The sequence below is a fragment of the Symphalangus syndactylus genome, chromosome 10 (assembly GCF_028878055.3).
Source record: "Symphalangus syndactylus isolate Jambi chromosome 10, NHGRI_mSymSyn1-v2.1_pri, whole genome shotgun sequence".
In the NCBI taxonomy this organism is placed as follows: Eukaryota; Metazoa; Chordata; class Mammalia; order Primates; family Hylobatidae; genus Symphalangus; species Symphalangus syndactylus.
In genome coordinates, this window is record NC_072432.2 from 94,220,258 (window position 1) to 94,242,846 (window position 22,589).

General features: G+C 35.5%; 1 long non-coding RNA gene across 1 annotated transcript; it reads left to right on the forward strand.

Moving 5' to 3' along the window:
- Positions 1–7,339: 7,339 nt before the first annotated feature.
- LOC129491181 (uncharacterized) lies at positions 7,340–7,968 on the forward strand. The gene is made up of 2 exons (XR_008660473.2): positions 7,340–7,433; positions 7,653–7,968. It is a non-coding gene; the product is annotated as an uncharacterized lncRNA (long non-coding RNA).
- Positions 7,969–22,589: the final 14,621 nt, after the last annotated feature.

The following is a 22,589-nucleotide window of genomic DNA, read 5'->3' on the forward strand; positions in this document are numbered from 1 at the left end:
TTTTGTAGAAAGGCAACAGTATTATTTTCATCAATATTTGTACTTGCATAGCAGAAACCCTGCAGTTGTGATACCCTGTCTCCACAAGATGCTGGCTTTCTTATTTGTTGATATGGTTTGGCTCTGTGTCCCCACCCAAATCTGATCTTGAATTGTATTCCCATAATTCCCATATGTTGTGGGAGGGATCCAGTGGAGGATAATTGAATCATGGGGATGGCTTCCACCATACTGTTCTCGTGGTAGTGAATAAGTCTCACGAGATCTGATGGTTTTATCAGGGGTTTCTGGTTTTGCGTCTTCCTCATTCTCTCTTTGCCTGCTGCCATCCATGTAAGATGGGACTTGCTCCTCCTTGCCTTCTGCCATGATTGTGAGGCTTCCCCAGCCACATGGAACTGTAACTCCAATTAAGCTTCTTTCTTTTGTAAATTGCCAACTCTCATGTATGTCTTTATCAGCAGCATGAAACTGAACTAATACAGTAAATTGGTATGAGTGGAGTGGGGCACTGCTGAGAAGATACCTGAAAATGTGGAAGTGACTTTGGAACTGGGTAATAGGCAGAGGTTGGAACAGTTTGAATGGCTCAGAAGACAGGAAAATGTGGGAAAGTTTGGAACTTCCTAGAGACTTGTTGAATGGCTTTCCCCAAAATGCTGATAGTGCTATGGACAATAAGATCTAGGCTGAAGTGATCTCAGATGGAGATGAGAAAATTGTTGGGAACTGGAGCAAAGGTGACTGTTGTTATGTTTTAGCAAAGAGACTGGCAGCATTTTGCCCCTGGCCTAGAGATTTGTGGAACTTTGAACTTGAGAGACATGATTTAGGGTATCTGATGGAAGAAATTTCCAAGCAGCAAAGCATTCCAGAGATGGCTTGGGTGCTGTTAAAAGCATTCAGCTTTAAAAGGGAAACAGAGCATAAAAGTTTGGAAAATTTGTAGCCTGACAATAAGACAGAAAAGAAAATCCCATTTTCTGAGGAGAAATTCAAGCTGGCTGCAGAAATTTGCATAAGTAACGAGGAGCCAAATGTAATCCCAAAGACCATAGGGAAAAGGCCTCCAGGGCATGTCAGAGGTCTTCACAGCAGCCCCTCCCATCACAGGTCCATAGGCCTAGGAGGAAAAAATGGTTTCATGGGCCAGGCCCAGAATCCCCAAGCTGTGTGCAGCAGAGGGACTTGGTGCCCTGCATCCCAGCCACTCCAGCCATGGCTGAAAGGGGCCAACATAGAGCTTGGGCCATCATTTCAGATGGTGCAAGCCCCAAGCTTTGGCAACTTTCACATGGTATTGAGCACAGAAGTCAAGAATTGAGGTTTGGGAACCTATGTCTAGATTTCAGAAGATGTGTGAAAACGTCTGGATGCCCAGGCAGAAGTTTGCAACAGGGGCAGAGCTCTCATAGAGAACCTCTGCTAGGGCAGTGCAGAAGGGAAAGGTAGGCTCAGAGCCCTCACCCAAAGCCCCTACTGGGGCATCATCTAGAGGAGCTGTGAGAAGAGGGCCACCATCTTCCAGACTCCAAGATGGTAGATTCACCAACAGATTGTGCCATGAACCTGGAAAAGCCACAAACACTCAACATCAGCCCATGAAAGCAGTTGGGAGGGAGGCTGTACCCTGCAAAGACACATGGGTGGAGCTGCCCAAGACTATGGGAATCCAACTCTTGGATCCCTATGATCTGGATGTGAGACATGGAGTCAAAGAAGATCACTTTGGAGATTTAAGATTTGACTGCCCTGCTGGATTTTGGACTTGCATGGGCTCTGCAACCCCTTCGTTTTGGCCAATTGCTTCCATTTGGAATGGTTGTATTTACTCAATATCTGTACCCCCATTGTATCTAGGAAATAAGTAGCTTGCTCTTGATTTTATGGGCTCATAGGTAGAAGGTACTTGCCTTGTCTCAGATGAGATTTTGGACTGTGGACTTTTTAGTTAATGCTGAAATGAGTTAAGACTTTGAGAGAGTGTTGGGAAGACATGATTGGTTTTGAAATATGAAGATATAAGATTTGGCAGGGGACCAGGGAGGAATGATGTGTTTTGGCTCTGTGTCTCCACTCAAATCTCATTTTGAATTGTTCTCCCATAATTCTTATGTGTTATGGGAGGGACCTGGTGGGAGATAATTTAATCATAGGGGCAGTTTCTCCCATACTGTTCTCATGGTAGTGAGTAAGTCTCACGAGATATGATAGTTTTATCAGGGGTTTCTACTTTTGCGTCTTCCTCATTCTCTCTTTGCCTGCTGCCATCCATATAAGACAGAACTTGCTTGCCTTCTGCCATGACTGTGAGGCTTCCCAAGCCATGTGGAACTGTAAGTACAATTAAACCTCTTTCTTTTGTAAATTGCCTAGTCTCAGGTATGTCTTTATCAGCAGCATGAAAACGGACTAATACACCTGTCATGTCTGAAATTTGTTGTCTCCCAGGTGAGCAAGAGTCCAGAATCTTGCCACAGTCTGCTTGGGGTTGCCATGCTTATGCTTGCCCTCCAGGAGCTTCGTGTACCCTGCCTCTTCCCTCCACCCTTTGTCTTTAACTTAAGCTACAAACCTAATCTTCCTTTATTCTCAATGATCCCATCCAATAAACACACATACCACATACACACCAACACACAATTAACACCAAGACTCATTGCTTCTATTGCTGAATTATCTCTCGGAACTGCCCACACTTCTGTATAACCACTGTCATTTCCCTAATCCAAGCCATGTTGCTATGTAATATATGCTATGACATGTACTACGTCTTCCTTCAGGACCACTGTCATGGCCTATAAGCCAATACCAACACTTCCATTCTTGTTCTTCTCCAGTCCTTCTCTGTGCTATTATCCAGAGACATCACATAAAACACAAGTATAATCACAAACATCCACTACTTAAAACTCAACAATTGCTTCCCATAGGCCTTAGATAAAATCAAATCTCTTTGACACAACTTACGTGGCCCTCCATGTGTGGCTCCCCACTAATTCTAAAACTGCATTTTCCACTGTTCTATAGTTGGTTATCTATGCCCCAGCCATGTTGGACTCATTTCAGTTTGTAGCTCATTCCTAGTAATCTCCCTTACCTCCTGGCCTTACACACACATAAAGACAAGTCTAAATGTTCTTTTAGGCATTCTTCAAGTATAAACTTTTAAATTTTCCTTTCCCCAGGAAGCCCTGAACTTCAAATTAAGATAGGTCTCCAATGCCACTCATTCCACTATATTTTTGCTTCTCATGACATCTATCATATTTGTAATTACTTTCTTAATGTCTGTTATTCTCATTAAGCTGCATATTCATTGAAGGCTGGGACCATCTCAGTTTTGTTTGTAGCTAAAGCTGTAAGAGTAAATAGTTAAATCTATTGTATAGAAGGAACATAATAAATATTTATTGGATAAATTAAATTTTTGAAAGACTACTTATCAAAACAAACAGTAGTAATCATTTAATTTGTTGAGTAATTCTATCAATCATTTCAATTATTCATCTATAAAGCCCATTTACATTATATAATATGACATATACTACAAAACATAAAGGGCTTTTATATACATGCACTTCACATCAGGTAATAAATATTTATATTCTTCAAAATGCAGATATATCTTTTTAAGATTGTGATTATATGTTTTCATTAGCATATAACCCTTCATGTAATTTTAGAAATATACAAAACTGTTTTCCATAAATATATCCTCTTTGTTACTATTTTCTTGGCAAGATAGAATCTGGGATTTCCTCTGGATTCTCTTCACAATACTTCTCTACAATCCAAATACTCTATTATCATTAAATTAATATGATTTTTGTCACTATAGAAGTAATTTCCTAGGAGGAAGCATTAACTATGAGATTTGGTGCTTGGACATTCCCACTAAAACTAGTGAAATGGAAATGGCAGGGGAATGTCAAAAATGCAAATAATGCTTTATTGTCAGATATGAGCCAAGTGGTATGGTATGACCAGCATGAGTGTTTGAAGCTCACAGATACAGGGATTTCCAAGGAAATACATACCCCAGATATTCAAAGGTCATTCCAATTCCATTCTAAAATAATGGAGCCTAAATTATTAAGTAGAATCTGTCCCAGACACCCAGAATTAAACTGAAGCCAATTAATTAAGTGCTTAATGCTATTGGGTATCATGAACTAATTCTCCCAAACTCCAGGGACAAGTTTCATTCCAATCCAGTTCTAAAAATAAGAAGCCAGATACAGCCTCAGAATATTTTATTTCATCTCAGGTTATTTATTGACTTGAGACTTGTCCTTACATGGGGTTGAGGGCAGTGGAATGCATTCTAAAGTGAAAAGACACTTACAATTAAAATTATAATTTATTCAGCAAATTGTGGAGGGTATTTGAGAATCTTTACCTCAAAAATTAAAGTTCAGTAAATTTTCTTGGTTGATGTTAGGAAAAAAAAAAGAGAGAGAGAGACTCCATTTTCTCCAGTTCGTGACCATTGCCACCATGGGTCAGGAGCAGGATCACCACAAAGTTAGGTATTCCAGTCAGCAACGTTTCCAGATTTGAACTACAGTGAAATTCTGATTTAATCCAAGGTTAACCCTAAATATCCTGCAGAGTGACAGACCAAGTCATCATCTAAGAATAGAGAACCTACATAATTTTTATCCCACAGTTTTGAACTCATGTTAGGGAAGCAATCACAAAGTCTCACCCTTGCTCATTAGAATAAAATTTTTAAAAAATAGAAAATGCTTATTCTTGTTTTACTTCAGAGCACCTGCCACTGATGCACCCAAGTGTTGCTTTTTCCTGTTATCAACTTTAGGCCCAGCTGTCAGGTCCTCACACCTTTCCTCATTGTGACTCAAGGACTGTGGTGTTTTCGTGTCTTATGTTAACTCTGTGGTATTTTTAGCTCTGCCAGCCAAAGATGCCAGCCTTACTCATCCCTTCATCTCTCTTCCTAGTATCTCCATTCCACCTCCTTCTTTCTGAAAGGAAACATAGGCTGGGCACAGTGGCTCACACCTGTAATCCCAGCACTTTGGGAGGCCGAGGCGAGTGGATCACCTCAAGTCAGGAGTTCAAGACCAGCCTGGCCAACATGGGGAAACCCCATCTCTACTAAAAATACAAAAAATTAGCTGGAAATTAGCTGGATGTGGGGGTGGACACCTGTAATCTCAGCAACTTGGGAGGCTGAGGCAGGAGAATCACTTGAACCTGGGAGGTGGAGTTGCAGTGAGCTGAGGTCCAGGCATTGCACTCCAGCCTGGGCAACAAGAGTGAAACTCCATCTTAAAAATAAATAAATAAGTAAAATAAAAATAAAAGGAAACATATCCTCTCTCTTTAACAATATAATTTCTCTCTAGTTTACTTTGTTCAGCTGGCAACTTCACATGAAAGCTGAAGTCAAGCAAAAGCAGAGAAAAACCAGCACCCTCTTCTAAAAGGGCTGGGCGGGGTGGGTCTGCTATCACTGCTGGCCAAGGATTCGAGAAAAACTATCCTCCGTATATTCCAGAAACTGTTTTTACTAAGGCTGACAATGATTCCCTAATATCAAAACCAAAAGATTCTTCTGAGCTTTCATATTCCCAAAGATGACTGGTCACTTAGCACTGATGACCAATACCTTCCTCCTTTAGTCTTCTTGACCACACACCCTTCTGTTTCTCCTTTTGCCTCACAAAACAATGGATCACTTATTCTCTGTTGCACGTAAAGATGCTTCCTTTCTGTCTAGCCCATAAATGATCCTGAGGCATTACGCTGGCTTATCATCTCTTTTTAACTAATATACTGTCCCTTCCATATGTTATCAGTTTCCTATAAGAGCTAAAGACTTCCTCATTTCTATTTTCAGTCAGACCTCTTTCTAATGCTCCACGCTTGTATGCCCAATTGTCTATTCAATCTATCTGCATTCCAACTCTACCGCAGGAAATTTAAGCTCAACATGTCCAAAACTAAGTGCACCTCCTTCCACACTTTCCACCTTAAGAATGGTACCACCTTCTACTACCAAAAAATCAAAAGTACTATTAGGATCTCCTCTTTAAAAAAATCAAATCCCATAGATTCCACCTCCTAATGTATCCTTTGTGACTTCTCCTCCTCTCTCTCTTCTTACTAGTATTGCACTTGGGCATGTCTCCGTGGTCTCTTGATCATGTGTCCCTGAATGGTCTCCCTTCCTCTCATCTTTTTTCCTTCTTTTTTTTTATTCTAAAATAAACATTTATTATCACAAGTTGCATAAAAACACACAGCTTTTACAAAAATGATGTTTGATAGAAAAATATGTTTGAATACACTGTGATATTGCTGTATCTCCAGCTAAAGCTTCAAGGAAACTCTATTTCTCATAATCCAAATATCCACTATTTATCACAACCCGTCTTTGGAAAGAAGTTCATAGTGTATTCTGAACAAACCAAAGCATTTACTCGGAAGTTACGTTCCCATGCCTGGCAGTCACTTGTGTATGTTTAACACAGTTACACATTACATAATTACAGAATGGTGGCACTGGAAGGGACCTTGTAGATCATTTAGTTGACACCCCCATTTTACAGAGGGGAACTAAGGCCAGAGTTGAGAGAAGTCCTCAGGATACCTGAGTCCCATCCCAGTGTTCATTCAGTAATTCATAAGGAAGTCATCATAAAGGTTTAAAAAGAAAACGTTAATGACTCACTCCCTTTATTCTTCTGTGCTGAGAGTATCATTCTGGTTTATTCAGATAAGAAAGAAATACACTACATGTATTTCTGGTACAGAATACCAGAAATGGTATGAAACTCACTGTCAAAGGGCACTTAGGTCCGTTGGCTCCGTTTCCCACAGTTCCCCAAATGAACAGGTGGTACAAGACTCAGGCTTTCCCCTAATTACTTACTTGGGTAAAGTGACTGGGGTAAAATGACAGATACAGCCAGGCGCTGTGCTCATGCTTGTAATCCCAGCACTTTGGGAGGCCAAGGCGGGCGGATCACGAGGTCAGGAGTTCGAGACCAGCCTGGCCAACATGGTGAAACCCCGTCTCTACTAAAAATACAAAAGTTAGCTGGGTGTGGTGATGGGCACCAGCCACTCAGGAGGCTGAGGCAGGAGAATTGTTTGAACCCGGGAAGTGGAGGTTGCAGCGAGCTGAGATTACACCATTGCACTCCAGCCTGGGCGACAGAGCAAGACTTAAGTCTCAAAAAAAAAAAAAAAAAAAAAAAGAACAGATACAGCTATCATTGCAATGATACTGTGGTCTCATCACATGAGCTAGTTTTACAGGTAACCGTCATTTGAGAGAACAAATGGACTTTTCTTGTCTTTTGATAGGCTCCATGACCATTCAAAAGGTGAAGGGATTGCTGTCACGTCTTCTCAAAGTTCCTGTGTCAGACCTTCTGTTGTCCTATGAAAGTCCCAAAGTAAGTTGCCCAGCAAAATACAAAGTCAAGCTTAGTCCTCATATTATGACATTAAACTGTCTCTAGATAGCAACAGTTTGATTCTAAATGGAGACCATAGGTCTGTTTGATTTTAAGGGTAAGCTACTGCCTGGGGACGGGGTGGGGGAAGAGTATGTGTAACATGCTTTATCGGATCTGTCTTAATCACATCCTTCCCCACCTTCATTCTAATTTTAGAAGCCGGGCAGAGAAATCGAGCTGGAAAATGACCTAAAGTCATTACAGTTTTATTCTGTGGAAAACGGAGATTGTCTATTAGTGCGATGGTGACAACCAACTAATAAAATTTAGAGACTACACTGCTTATCGTGTCTGGGGTTCACCGGAAATAAATGATTCACTGGAACAATTCTACTATCAAAACAAAGGGGGTTTACAACTTGCCCTAAGTATAACAAGGGATGTATTTTAACAACGAATGTATTTTTTGTTGGGAAGTAACCATTTCTAGGCTTATACATAATAGCAATAATAAAGGCTTTGAACCTACTAACGATTTTCTGATCTTATTTCATATTTATTTTTACAGTTCATCACTGCATTTCATGATAAGATTTAAATATTAAATAGAAACTAGCCATTTCATGATAAGATTTAAATATTTTTCCTTCTAATCAAACTTTGCTAAGATAATATTTTAAAAGACAAATAACAAATTATTACTCAGCTTAATGTCATTTTGTGGCTTCTCTTAGCCTAGCAGTTCTTAAACCTTAGTATGCATTAAACCACCTCAAAGCCTGGTTGAATCACCAATTATTGGGCCCCCTTTCTTAGAATGTCTGAATCAGTAGGTTGGGGGTGGGCCTGAGAATGGGTATTTCTAAGATGTTCCCAGATTCTTCCCAGGTGGTTCTCAGGTGTTAATGCTGCTAAACTGAGACCACACTTTAGGAACCACTGTGTAGCCTACAGTATATATTTCAAACTACATGGCATGGTGTAAAAGACATTGTCAACCTACGTCTCCAGTCATATCTCCTGATCTCTACATCTGCTAAAAGAGCTCCACATGAATGAAAGTGACTCACTCCTTCTTGCCTCTGTGTTTTGCTTAGCTATTACTCCTTTCTATTTTTTTATTTGCCTGCCTATTTAACATCCACTCATGTTTCAAGCTCCAGCTCAAGTGTCACCATCTCATTATGGTATTTCCCAACATGGCCTCCTCCCCACCTACTACATCCACACACTTGCTGGTAGAACTGGCTACTTCCTTCCTTACACCTCACATATGAACTGTGTCGACTCTTGTCACAGAATATGTATAACTTCATAACAGTTAACTTCTCATTTTCCCATTTAAATTATAAGGTCTTGTGGTTAGAAACTCTCTTACTAGAATGTACACTTCCAGTATGTGGTAGACACATATTTTTTGTAGACATTTAATATTTTGTTGTGGACTGAAAACAGATAAATTTGTGTTAAGTCATTTTTAAAGTCTGTTTTATGGTCCCATATACATTATTTTGTTAAACTTTGCATAAGGGAAACATGAATCTGAAAAAAATGCAAGAGTACTTTACCATTTTAGTGTAAGATAAAATGTGGACAAGATTAACAGAGAGGATTAAACCTTCTTTTTCTTCTACATAATGAATTTAGACACTGAGAGTAATTTGGCTAATGGAATATCAGGTCATATAACTGACTGCATAGCAATTCCATAAGAAAAAAGAGACTCTAGTAATTCTATTGCATTCTTGGCTACATTGAGCAAGGCTAGCATTAATTTATGATGCAAGTACCATGCTTATATAAAAAAGATCTAGGCCATCTTTAAAATGAAGAGAAACAATTCACTCTAAATAGGGCATGGAGTGGGTGGAAGGTTTGGCTCTGAATATAAATTATTGAATTGCCAACCAAAAGAAAAACTTTGTATTCCTACTGGGCCAGAGATACAAATCCCTGGATGTATCACAGCATATTACCAAATGTTTTGTATAGTTTATTTATGGATTTATTATTTTAAAAATATCACACAAACTATAATAGCCAATAACAATCGTGTAAGATACTGTGCTAAGCACAGTGGGGAATTCAAGGAAGAGGTCAATATCACTCTTGTCCTATATCTCAACAGAGGCACTATTGATATTTGGGTGGGACAATTCTTAATAGCCTAATACATTCCAAGATGATTAGTATTTCTGTTACCCATTCACCAAATACTGATAGCATCACCTAGGCGATGTGACCAAATACCTCTACATATTCACAAACACTTTCTAGGGATAGTAGCAGCCACAGTTGACTAGACCTACTATGAGGAAGGGGCCCACTGTAAAAAAATTGTGACTCCCTCAGGACATCCTACCTCATTTTTAAGGGAATAAGGAGAAACTGAGAAGGAATATTTCACATTTTCCTTGTTATAGTTTACACTCAGTGTTATTCATGTAACCCACTAATTAACAAGCTTATATGTGAATGGCAATGGTAATATCTAGTAATGAGTTATTTCTTGAATTGATATCAGCTATTGTAAATTGGAGAATAAATTATTATCTGGTCTAGAATCAAACAATAGGCGCTCAAGAAAATGTTTAATTTTCTATCAATGCATAAGATATTCAAATATGCTATGGCTATAGATAACAAGTTTATACTTATTTATGTAAACAAACTAGAAAAGGCAAGTAGGCTTTGCCTCCTGATTTGGGTTACTTATTGTGTGATAGAAAATTTATTTTACTCGGTATACTCACATATTATTAAAACTTAACTTGTTTAATCAAACCAATATGAAATATGTTGATAAACCAGAATGTCAATTTGTTAATTTACAGTGGAGCCTAGATTTTGTGTTTATGTCTTCTCTTCAGGGCGATTTAATAAGCCAAAGTCATAATTAAAAGGCTCCATCTCCACTGCTTCCACCTTTGGCCTAGTCTAGCCTGCTGTGATTGTATCTTAATCTGGCTCCCTGCATCTTGTTCGCCCATCTTCAATCTGTCCTCTACTATTTATCCTTGTGATGAACAATCGTAAACAAATCAAATGATGATTTTAGTTCCTTGCTTAAATCCTTTTAATGCTAGCCCATTGCTCCTAGGATAAAAGGCCATGAAGATTTTTTTTTCCTGAAAATAAACCTAAAGACTTAGTAGCTACCAGACCAGAACTCTAAAAACATCTAAGTTTTTCAGACTGAAAAGAAATGATAACAAATGGAAGCTGACGGCAATAAGAGGAGATAAAAAATACTGAAAATGGTATGTGAGTAAATATAAAACCCTATTTTTTGTTTATTTAAAAGATATTTAATTTTTAAAGCAAAATATAAAAACATTACATTGTATGTTTTTTATAACACATATAGGAGCAAATTATAGGATAAAGAGATAAATGGTATTGTACTTTTGTAAGATTACTTGAGCCTATATAATGTGGTACAATATTAAATCCAATTAAACAGTATTTTTTTCATAGAGCAAGCAATTGAAAAATAAGTACAAATTGGTATAACTAAAAAACTGACAATTAAAAACTAATGATAAAACAATGTTTACATAATAAAAAAGGAAACCAAAAACAGAAAAATTAATCAAATAAGTGAAACAGAGAAACAATGGAAACTATAGACTGAAATGTATCATATCAATAGTTACATTAAATCTAGATGGAGAAAATAATTATAAGTCAAAATTTGTCAGACTATAAACAGTAAGAGACAAGTATATTGCTATCTATCAGATTGCAAACACAGATAAGTTAAATGATGAAAATTATAAACCATCAAACAATAAGAAAGATAGTAGAGTTATAGATATATCAAACAATGCAGATTTCGACAGAGATTTTACAAAAAATTATACGTGAGATAATTTATCAGAAGCACATAATAATCCCAAAAGTGATGCACTTAATTATAATGCAAAGTACACAAACAAAATTTGACCAAACTAAAGGAAGAAATCTATAAATCCAAATAAACAATAATAGTCAAATATATATAAACCCTCTCTCATTAATTTTTGAAACAAGTAGTCATATAATAATGATAAGACTACAGAAGAATTGAACAACACCATCAACCATGTGGACCTAATTGACATTTATAGAGTATCACTCCTATTCACTGTAGAATAAATATTCTTTCAAGTGAACACGAAAGTTTCATCAGATTTATCATATGCTGTGCAAAAATACTACAATAAATTTCAAAAGATAGAAATGTTAGATACTTGTCTAGCCAAAATGAAATTAAATAAGCAAGAAATAACAATAAATATTTGTTATTTACAGATCTTCAGGTCAAATATTTTTAAATTAACAAACATTAAAGCTATGAATCAAAAAAGAAATTTGAGAAAAAAATTAGAAAAATTTCAAACTGAAAAATAAAAATAAGCATCAAAATTTGTGGATCACTGCTAAAGTAGAGGAAAACTTTTAGCTTTAAATGCTTCCAGTGAAAAACGTAGGCAAAATAAAAAATCTAAGAGTCCACCTTAAGAACTTAATAAAATGTAAGCAAATTTTGAGAAAAAATGAAGAGCAGAAATCAATGAAGTATAACACTAATAATAGAGAAAATTAAATATAGTAGGCAGAATGATGTCCCCAAAGGTATCTATTCCCTAATCTCGGATATCTGACTCTATGACCTTGTATGATAGAAGTGATTTTGCAGATATAAGTACAATGATGGACTTTAGAATGATGAAATTTTCTTGGGTTATCAAGGTGGGTCTAATTTAATCCCTGAGACCTTAAAAAGAGAAATTTTTTTTCCAACTGGAGTCAGAGAGATGTGGCAAAGTGGAAGCCAAAGAGCCTAGAAGCCTGAGAAGGACTCCACACATCATTGCTGATTTGAGATGTGCAATGCGACATGGAATGCAGGCACACTTTGGAGATTAGAGAGGTTTCTAGTAACAGCCAATAAATCAACACAGGGTCTCAGCTAGATAACCACAAGGAACTGAATTCTGCCAACAAGCCAAATGAGCTTGGGAGTGAATTTTTTCCCAGAGTCTCTAGAGCAGAACACGGTCCAGTCAGCCCATAGATTTGAGCCTTTTGCAACCAAGCTGTGAACCAGGTTAGTCATGCTGGACCCTGATTTCTGATCCATGGAAACACAGAGAAAATAAATGAGAGGTTAAGCTGTTATGCTTGTAATAATTTATTATGGCAGCAATAAAAAAGTAATACATGAGACAAAAACAAACTTTGTTTTTTTAATAGCTTTTGTCGTACAAATGACAAACACCTAACAAGACTGACCAAAATTAAAAAAAACACGAAATGTCAATAGTAAATATAAAAAGGGGACATTAATGGAAATTCTATGAACTTTATAGAATAAAATTCTTTATAAATAAAATAACTTTATAAAAATAGTATGCCAAGAAATTTTAAAACTTAGGTGGCAAGCATGAATTCTTTCGAAAGCACAACTTGGCAAAACTAATAGAAAATATATACGTGTGTACACACATATATCTCTATTTCCACTAAGGAAATTGAACTCGTAACTAAAACCTTCCCATAAAAAACTCCAAGCCAAGATAATTTCACTGGTGAATTACAGTAAATATTTGAAAAATAAATAACAATCTTACTTTAACCCTTTCAAACAATAGAGAAGGAAATAACACTTTTCAACTCATTTTGTGAAATAAGCATCAACCCGAAACCAAAGACTGACATAAAACAAGTCAAGGAAAAATATTATTAATTTCTACTTTTTTATATAGATGGAAAATCTTAATGCAATATTAGTAAATAAAATTTAGCAATTTAAATAAACAATATACACAATGACAAGGTGGGGTTTCTCTCAGGAAGGCAAGGTGAATTAACATGCAAAAATCAATAGGTAATTTACCATATTACCAGAGATTAATTTAAAAAGAAAAACCATGTTATCACTTTTATACGTGCAGAAAAAATGTTTGAAAAAGATCGAACATCCATTTAATTGGGCACTCCACCCCTAAGACTGGGAAAAAGGAAAGAATATTTCCTCTCACCACTTCTATTCAACATTGTAGTAAAGCTCCATGCTGCTTTTATTCAGAAATAACATGAGTACCTAAAAATCTCAAATAATGAAAGAACAATCTATCAGCACTAATAAACAAATTTAGCAAAGTTACACTATAAAGTGCCAATAAACAAAAACCAATTATATTTCTATAAGCTAATAATAATTTTAAAGTGAAATTAACAAAATAATTTCAACAAAATCATAAAATAATGAAAATAAACTAAACAAATTACAGGTAAGATCTCTTCTGCACCAAGAACTCCAAAACATTGCTGAGACAAATTTTAAAATACTGAAATGTATGGAGAGTTCTATCAGGTTCATGGATCAGAGGACTCGATATTTTAATATTTCATTTTTTCTCAAATTGGTCTACAGATGTAATGCAAGCAAAATTCTAACAAGTTTTTTTTTTTTTAATCTGTAAGCTAACTATATGGAACTCAAAGGATTTAGGTGAGCAAAAAACATTTTTTTAATCTAAAAAATAATAAAATGGGAGAACTGCTGCTACCTGATTTCAACATATATTATACAATTACAGTAATAAAGATAATGCAGTATGGATATGGGAGTAAACAGATCAATGAAACAGAAAAGAGATTTCAGAAATTGACTCATATATACAGTCAATAATTATTTAAAAAAATACCGAAGAATTTCAATGAAGTAAAGGAAAGTCCTTTTAAATAAATTTTGGTGGAACAAGTAGATATATGTGTGAGGGAAAGAAAAAATTTCCCTAATGTTACACCATTCTCCAAACTGATGTTAAGCTGATCATTGACATAATGAGCAATATAAGAGTTAAAAGAATCTTGACATAGGCAAAACTTTCTTAGTAAGGATGTAAAACACTGAGGATAAATGAAAAATATAATCTGGATTTCATGATATTAAAAACTTCTGTTTATCAAATGCCACAAAAACGAACAGTAAAGTGCAAATTGGGAGAAAATACTCTCAGCACAAGTGACCGCAAAATACTTGCACCCAGAATACTCTAAAGAACACTTGCAATTGAACAAGAAAACAATTTAAAGATGCGTAAAATACGTGAACAGACATTTTACAAAGTAAAATATGTAACTAGCCAGGCACAGTGGCTCATGCCTGTAATCTCAACACTTTGGAAGGCCGAGGTGGGAGGAATGCTTGAGCCCAGGAATTCAAGACCAGCCTGGGCAACATGGCAAAAATATCAAAATTAGCTGGGTGTGGTGGCTCAGGCCTGTAGTCCAAGCTACTCAGGAGGCTGACATGGGAGGATCACCTGAGCCTGCGGAGGTTAGTGAGCCATGATTGTGCCAATGCACTACAGTCTGGACGACAGATTGAGGCCCTCTCTCTCTCTCTCTGGCTATGTGTGTATATATATATACACATACATCTATCCATATATATATATATAAATGGGAGAGAATATAGCGATGTCAATATGCTAATTAGGCACAATGAAACTCATACCTATATTCTTTTGATGCACTATTCCTTTGGGGTACACCTAAACATATATTATCTTTTAAGGTCTATTTAAAAACAAAGATAATAAACATTCCTTAAAAAGGAACATATTATTTATTTATGTACTTATAGACTATTTACCTATATGTAACATTGAATATTAAATATTTATATATTGAATATTTACACATGTGTAAATATTCCAATATCAATATTCAATATTTGCATATAAGTAAATAGTCAATAAGTACATAAACAGATAATATATTATTCTTAGGAAAATGAAAATTAAATTCACAATGATAAACTACTTTACATACCATGAACACCAAATATTCACAAAGATGTGAAACAAGTGAAATGTTAACACATTCAAGCGGAGTGTAATATCATTCAACCAACTTGGAAAATTGTAAACTTATTATAATGTTAAACATATATTCAACACGTAACCTGAAAATTCCAATCTTAAATATTTATACAAAAAGATTTGTAAAAGAACCTTTATAGCAGCTTTAGTCATAATAGCCAAAAACTAGAGAAACCCATAATAGCCAAAAACTGGAAAAATCCATCAACAGAAGAATGAATATACAAATTATGGTATATTTATTCAATGGAATGTTTTACAGCAATAAAAAAATTAAATTTTGATATATGCAATATTATGCTTGAATATCATAAACAGATATTACACAAAATACAGCAAAAGGAAGACTGCATATTTTATGATTCCACTATATGAAGTTCAAGAACAGGCAAAAATAATTTATACCTATAGAAATCATAACTGTGGGAGCCTATGGGAGCCAGGATCACAACTAGAAGGTGGAGAAAGTAATAGAAACGCTCTATGTCTTTATTGGGATGATGGTTACATCTGTCAGAACTCATTATTACACACTTAAGATTCACACATTATAAAACATTTACCTCAGTAAAAATATGTTCCTTTGGAAAATCCAAAAAGAAGCATGAGGAGTTATCTTGATAAATGTAGTAAAACTGAGAGACAATGTTTAAGGTCTATTTGAAAACAACGATAATAAATGTTTAGCTGCACTTCAAAGACATAGTGGGTCAAAAGAATATAGGTATGAATTTCATTGTGCCTAATTAGCATATTGACAACTTAGTTGACCCTGCAAATACATATAGTAACCTGTTAGGATGTTTACAGTCCTGTGACTGATATGCTATGATTTATAAATTAATATATAAATCAAATAATTTATAAAGTAATATATACATCAAATAATTTAGAGTATGTCTTTGAATTAACTTATTAGTCTTATAAGAGTTTGGATAACAGATTAATATAATCCTAAATGCCAATGTCTATCAATATTTTGTTAATGTTTCTACTCTAATATTTCTAGTGTTTAAATCTACTGTTGGTATTACTGTTGTGTATTCATAGAAATCTGGACAAATGATAGTGTCATGTACTAATCTATAAAATACAATTCATGTTTTAAGTTATTGTTCAGCTCAACTTGCAAAGCATTTGGGATATTTTACAACATTGTGCTAATGAAGCATGGGTCATAAGAATAAGCTTAACAGTGTTATTTCAATAAATAATAACTCAAGATTTTCTATTTCTTAATATGACAAGTTAGAATAATTAAAGAGGTGTTTGAAATAATACTTGCCTTTTGATCTGAAATATTATATCCATGAGAAACATTTTAGGTGCTGATTTATTTGACACATAAGAGTGAGAAACAGCTGTACTTGAAGGAGTGAATTATGCAAAAATAATTGTTATATAAAGGGTTAACATCCTGCATAGGAAGCCAAACAGTTGAATTATGGTAATCAGAACCAAGACTGGATGAACTTTCACTGTGGATGGGATCACCTGAAGCATACACAGTCGCCATGACTCATTAAGATCAAAATTTGCTTTTTCTCTCTAAAATCTCTTAAACAGTACTATAGAACATAATAACTCCTCAGTAAATGGATGATGAATGAACAAACACATGAGATAAATGGGATAGGGATAGGGAATAGTAAAAAGTGGGGTGCCACAGTGTGACTCTGGGCAGCTGAAAGAATGGCCACACCAAAGAGAAACCACTGACTTGAGGAGAGACACTGGAGGAGAGGTTGGCAAATTCTCATAGCATCAAGCAGTAAGCATTGAAATTAGAGATCTAGCCCTTGCCTTCAGAAGACATCAATAGAATGTCCTTTCCTAGAGCTGTCAGGTTGAGAATATTTGGGAAATTTTATATCTACGTCATTGGATGTTACAGAGTCGCAGTTGACTGAGCTGGTAGATCCTCCTCAGAGCTCAATGTAAACAAAGTTTCTGATGTAGAGGGAATTGATTTTGGGATAATGAAATGGACATAAATAATCAACCAATAAAAGGAAAGAACAGGAGGGCAGGCTCAAGTTCTAATTTAAGGATATGTCTTTTATATGTATTCATTATTTTTGAAGCATCTTGCAGACTGACCATTCATCTGTGTGGCAGAGGAGAGATGTGGGGTCAACGTTATCCCATAAATAAAAATAGCATTTTCCGAAAATTCTGCTGATGAAATATCTACGTATTAAAAATTTTAAACCAACTAAATATTTTTAAGTGAAGCAACTCTATCTCTCTCAGTAGCCTCCATCTCATCATACTACTGTTTTGTTTCCTAAAGTAAATCTTCAGCTGTGAATTATCCTAGAACTCTGGAGTTTGTGTGGTATATCATAATTTTGTCACAAGAAAATTAAAAAGGCATTAGCAGTATGCAAAAAGTTGTATGTTTTCAATCCACGGAATAAAAATAAATCTAACCTCTTTCCCTACATATTTGTTATTGCAATACCCCATCAATCAATAAGAAGGAAAGCAGACTGACTAATGAACCATAGTGTTCAAAATGGACCCTACTCTTGCAGGCCCTATGGGGACTAGTAAGTATTGCTAACCCACAAACACATTCTTCAGAAACCATGAGGGTGCTCACTTTACATTCCTTCACGAGTTCATTCAGTATATAATTAATCTAGTTTTTCATGTCAATTTCATTCACGTGGTATTATATGGTGGTAGAACTTTTGGGGAACTGTATAAAATAACATTTCTTTCCAGATTCCTCCAGACAAGTCTTTTTTTTTTCCAGCTCAGAAATACATATTCGGGAAAATTTCAGTTTGGGTATAGGCTTACAAAGTAATGGTTTCATCCTTTAGAACTAGGCCCATATTCTCCTTTACATCATGAGAATATTAATTTTGCTTTGTAAAAGAGTATGCAAATTGAAGGGAGTTCTTATGGTCCCTCTGAAGTGATAGCTACTCCTCAATAGAGATGTCACTTGTGTTTACTTTGAGAAAATGACTTACATATTCTGCGTTTTATTTTTCTCCTCTGAGAAGTAGTATCATTGGAATAGAATGGCATTTCTCAAAGTAGATTCTGTGGATGCTAGATAGCCGCGTGTGGTGGTGTAGAAAAACCTACTGTGTTGTGAGAATTTTTTAAAAGATGTTGCCATTTATAAGACCTTATTACAGAGGAAAAAAAGGGTAATATTTTTCATCCAAAAGTTAGAGATTCTATTCTCCAGTTCCCTAACATATCAGAATAAGGATTTCTAGCATATGTGAGTATAACCTTAAACATTTGCATTGCAATCAGCAGGGAGATGGGAACTCAATCTGAGCAGCAAAAGGGAAGACGGATTTTGTAATGATTAGTCAGCAAATTACAAAAGACTATTTGGAAAGAGTTTTGCCAACATACATGTGAAACGGAGCCCAGTATTTATACAGTAAAATACTAATCAGCTCATGATGTGTTTCTAGGGGAAAATAAGCTCTTTGTTAGTTGAGATTTTAATGTCTTGAATATGTGACATGAAGTTCTGTTGATTTTGGAAACCACTTATCTCTTCAGTGATTCTTTAAGCATGAAGGGTCCAGAGTCAAAGAATTCTGGCAAACAATGGTTCCTAGCCTTGAGAGATTCACAGTGCACATTAGCACATTGAAGGTTCTCTGTAAACTGTTTAACTCCATGCTTCCCAAACATGTTTGACCATGCAACCTATAACATGTATTTGCATCCCAGGTCTCCCTAGAAGAGTATTTGGGAAAAACCTCTGATGATTTCTAAAATCTAAATGATATATCTAATATATATATATATATATATATATATAAAAGATATATCAAAGTCCATTCAGGTTTAGTCTCTTGCAAGAATATATTAACATACATTTTTATATTATATATTATGTATATAATATTAGATATTGATATATAATATTAAATATTAGATATATATCAATATATAGTAGATATATTCTTGCAAGAGACTAAACCTGAATGGACTTTGATTCGTAGCCTTCCAAACTAGTGCAAATATATCTGAACAGTATTTCGGTGGTTTCTTTTAATTTTCATATTACTCTCTCAAACACGTTTCAATTGATCATCACAACTTCATGGTAGTATTTTATAACCGAGTTTTACAATTCCAACTTGACACCAGGAAGCCAAAATTTTCCAAAGACTTCTGCAAGTGATTTCAGTGAAAAATCATCTGACACCAGAAAAATAGTCATAACTGCTCAATTTGCAAGATCTTCTTTGGCCAGCACCACCTCTCTGCTTTCATTTCCCCAAGATTTTCATTCTTTGAAGGCTGAAATCCAAAATGCCCATGTTTCCTACTCAGGTCTTATGCAATAACTACCCTTCGGCTCCAAATGACTCTTGTTTATCTCGATTTTTCAAGACATTAAAGAAATGTTGTATTATGGAAAGAACACTGTTTAGAGTTAGACACTCCTGGGTTCTGATTCTGGCTCTGACAGTCATCAGTCTGAGGGCTTATGCAAGTCGCTTTTTGCAATCTTATTATTTTTCTTGAAAAGGGAATGATGACCCCTATGCCTCCCAGGGATAATAGTGACTTGATATAGACACACTCAGTACAAATTATATTCCCTTTACACCTCCCTTTCATTTTCTTTCTCATTAGCAGAATTGTAAACAATTAAACATTGACATTATTTAGGTATTTTATTGATATAAAACTTGAATAAAACAAATGATTAATAGCCTAAGGAAAAGAGTAATCATCTCAGTGCAACCATTACCCTCAGACCTCTCTGCAGGGTGCGATCTTCACTCTAGGACACAGTGTTTTCCAAGATTCTGCAGGGCTTTTGTGTCTACAAGGGGTAGAGCAATTTGCAATGGATTCTCATTTCTGAGACAGAGAAGTCTTAAGACCTTACTTGAAAAGGAGTTGGTAAATGAAGAGAAGGCCAAAAATCCACACCACTTCTTAGTGAAGCCCAGTAGCTTGCATGGAAGCATTTTGAAAAATAAAGGTACACACTAATTCATTCATTCATTCATCTAAAAACATTTATTGACCACTTACCAGGAGTTGGGAGAATGGAAGAAATTGTGGTTTGCTCATCTTTATCCTTCAGTTACTGCTAGCTCAGGAGGATGTCTTCCTGTGCTACAGGGGGACAATGGAGTGTACAGTGAAAGCTACTCACGCAGCAGCCAGAACAGCAGAGGAGCATGTGGACAGGAATGGATGTGAGAAAACCTACTTCCTTACTGAATAAACTAGAGAGTTAATTATTCTCCCATAAACAGGGGCTTATTAACCCAAATTGACTTAAAAACAGCGAGTCTGGGGTGATTAATATTTAATAAGAGACTCCAGAAAGTATCACTCATGAACTGTGCCTTATTTAGCAATGTATGACCACATTTTTATATATTGGATATATACTGGAAAGGATATGTAATCTTGGATATATGTTACACTTAAGTTTAGAAAGTAAACAAGAAAATTATGTGGCATGGCACTGCATATTAAATGTCAGAGAAGCAGAACTATATGTATTATGCATCTCAAACTTATTTGTCACCAAGGCCAATTTCTGAAATAAAAGATTCATAGTTGTTTCTTTTGAAGTTGCATAGAAATAACCTTTCCCAAAATTATGGGTGGCTTAGTGTGTAGGCAGTGCAGTCATCAGTGCTTTAGTTAATGTATGGTTTGTTTTGCAAAGAGTTTTCAACATTTAAAAGGAATGTTCATGAATTTCTAAATGCTATGTTTGCTGTAGCAAGACACTCAGAGTAATCATTACCTCCAGCTGTGATTTCCATCTTCCCCACCACTGCCCTCCATGTGTACTTCTTTTAAGGTTGACAGACATTCTGCATTTTAACCTCCCTGACAATAATTATGTAGTTGGTGAGCAGCAACCATTCAGCTTAGGTGCATTTACTTTCTACTTAGTCCCAATTATATGATCATGAAGCACTTCAAGAGGTAATACAAAGTAAAGCATTATGACAATATAAAACTGAGAATTTAAGTGCAGAAGGGGAAAAAGTTATTTTCAGTGAAATAGAAGATGCAGCACATCTTTTTATGGAGGTTCTTTTTTAATATAATAAAGTGCTTTGGAACAAATTATTCAAAATAATTTATAACGTTTCCATTAGAAGGTATATATAAGCCATAGCAAAACCTAAAATGTTAACATCTTCTGAATATTTTTATTTCTTAGCTATTAAAATATTTTAACAATATCCCAAAACAGAGTTATTGCCTAGAAACTCCATGAAGATTTTTTTTCCTGTAGGAACTCAGAGTGCAAATTATCCCATTTTAAGGCACCATCCAACATATCCTTTACAAGGTTTTTTTTTTTTTCAGGAATAAAACAAAATTAATGCAAAATTTTATCTAAATATATTCTACTCGAAATACGCAAATAAAGTCAGAAGCTTAACATATTAAAACTATGTAGAAATGTCTTCAGCATGCACATTATATATGTATGTATAAATACACAATTTATCATATATATTAGGTATGATGGACACATACATTTTTCTTCCAAGATATTCTACCACTCCAAAGTCAGTAAGATGGCAGAACTAAATTATTTCTCACCAAACTCAAAGTTAATAATTTGGAATTTGATAATTAAAAAAAAGTACTACCTATTGTTTTCTTATTAAGAATTTCCATAGGAATAATGATTAATAAGGTCAGTTATGTGTAGCTCACAAAAATGTGAGCTCAAAAGAAGTTTGACTTCATTATATAGACTACAGGTTTCATATAATTCAGTTGTCAATCAGATAAAATCAATGTATATTTGTGTGTGTGTGTAATTTTTTTTTTAATTTATTTTTTCCGAGATGGAGTCTCGCACTGTCGCCCAGGCTCAAATGCAGTGGCCCGATCTCCGCCCACTGCAAGCTCCGCCTCCTGGGTTCACGCCATTCTCCTGCCTCAGCCTCCCGAGTAGCTGGGACTACAGGTGCCCACCACCACGCCCAGCTAATTTTTTGTATTTTTAGTAGAGACAGGGTTTCACCGTGTTAGCCAGGATGGTCCCGATCTCCTGACCTCATAATCCGCCTGCCTCAGCCTCCCAAAGTGCTGGGATGTGTTGTTTTTTAAGACATTGGGATTACAAAGACACAGCTTCAAAAAAGGGATGGAAAATAGAAAATAATATATTGATATCTTGGCAGTTTAAAGTAGTAGAGAATTTTCATAGGAACAAATGTGGTTTTAAATTGCGTATTTCTATTAAAAGTAGAATATATATATTATATATATATATATTTAATTTCAGGTG